The sequence below is a fragment of the Palaemon carinicauda genome, chromosome 4, assembly GCF_036898095.1.
Source record: "Palaemon carinicauda isolate YSFRI2023 chromosome 4, ASM3689809v2, whole genome shotgun sequence".
In the NCBI taxonomy this organism is placed as follows: Eukaryota; Metazoa; Arthropoda; class Malacostraca; order Decapoda; family Palaemonidae; genus Palaemon; species Palaemon carinicauda.
The window spans coordinates 62,445,175-62,447,375 of NC_090728.1; positions in this window are offsets into that span (position 1 = coordinate 62,445,175).

Sequence of the window (2,201 nt, forward strand, 5' to 3'; positions counted from 1 at the left end):
ATTTTGAGATCCGAAAGGACAATTGCATCCTAGTTTTAAGGTACTTATATATTATTATTTTTTACACATGATTCCTAGAAAAAATATTTATGGATTACCTAGAGTCAATGAATGTGGAGGGAATCTAGTGGAAATATATTTGGAATGAACTTGATGATATATTTATGGATTTCCCAGAGTCAATGAATGTGGGGGGATTCTAATGGAAATATATTTGGAATAAACCTGATGATATATTTATGGATTTCCCAGAGTCAATGAATGTAGAGGGAATCTAATGGAAATATATTTGGAATGAACTTGATGATATATTTATGGATTTCCTAGAGTCAATGAATGTGGAGGGAATTTAATGGAAATATATTTGGAATGAACTTGATGATATATTTATGAATTTCAAAGAGTCATTGAATATGGAGGGAATCTAATGAGAATATATTTGGAATGAACTTGATGATATATTTATGGTTTTCCTAGAGTCAATGAATATGGAGAGAATATAAGAGAAATGTATTTGAAAAATATATTCATGGAATTCCTGGAGTTAATAAATGAGAAGAGAATCTAATGGAGATATATTTGGAACAAACTTGATGATATATTTATAGATTTCCGGGAATTAATTAATGAGAAGAGAATCTAATGGAAATATATTTAGGATAAACTTGATGATATATTTATGGATTTCTTTGAATTAATAAATGAGAAGAAAATCAAATGGAAATGTATTTGGAATAAACTTGATGATATATTTATGGATTTCCTTGAATTAATAGATGAAAAGAGAATATGATGGAAATGTATTCGTAATAAACTTGATAATTTATTTATGGATTTCCTGGAGTTAATAAGTAGGAACAGAATCTAACAAAAATGTATTTGCAATAAACTTGATGATATATTTAAGCCTTTTTTAGAGTCAATGAAAGTAGAGGATATCTAATGGAAATGTATCTGGAATAAACTTGACAATATATTTATGGATTTCCTGGAGTCAATAAATGAAAAGTAAATCAAATGGAAATGTATTCGTAATAGACTTGATATATTTATGGATTTCCTAGATTCAATGAATGTGGAGAGAATCTAATGAAAACATATTTGGAATTAGCTTGATTGTTGAGAATACAATGTATTCAAAAGCCAAACCATCATTGAAACACTTCCAGGACACTGAAAATAATGCCAGATATTTGGTCAGACAATATCTATAACGTTTAAAATACTCCCAGAAGACTAAAATTACTGCCAGATATTTGCTAAAACAGTATCTATAACGTCTAAAATACTTCCAGAAGACTAAAATTACTGTCAGACCTTCCCATGCCAGCATTTTAAATGTTTAAAATGCTTCCAGAAGACTAAAATTACTGTCAGACCTTCCCATGACAGCATTTTAAATGTTTAAAATGCTTCCAGAAGACTAAAATTACTGTCAGACCTTCCCATGCCAGCATTTTAAATGTTTAAAATGCTTCCAGAAGACTAAAATTACTGTCAGACCTTCCCATGACAGCATTTTGAATTTTTAAAATGCTTCCAAAAGACTAACATTACTGTCAGACCTTCCCATGACAGCATTTTAAATGTTTAAAATGCTTCCAAAATTCCAAACTTACTACCAGATCTTTACTCAGATGGAATTTTTAATATTCACATCGCTTCCAAAAGACTAACATTACTGTCAGACCTTCCCATGACAGCATTTTGAATTTCTAAAATGCTTCCAAAAGTCTAAAATTACTACCAGATCTTTACTCAGATGGAATCTTTAATGTTTACATCGCTTCCAGAAGGCTAACATTACTGTCAGACCTTCCCATGACAGCATTTTAAATTTTTAAAATGCTTCCAAAAGACTAAAATTACTACCATATCTTTACTCAGATGGAATCTTTAATGTTTACATCGCTTCCAGAAGACTAACAGTACTGTCAGACCTTCCCATGACAGCATTTTGAATGTTTAAAATGCTTCCAAAAGTCTAAAATTACTACCAGATCTTTGCTCAGATAAAATCTTTAATGTTTACATCGCTTCCAGAAGGCTAACATTACTGTCAGACCTTCCCATGACAGCATTTTAATTTTTTAAAATGCTTCCAAAATTCTAAAATTACTACCAGATCTTTACTCAGTTGGAATCTTTAATGTTTACATCGCTTCCAGAAGGCTAACATTACTGTTAGACCTTCCCATGAC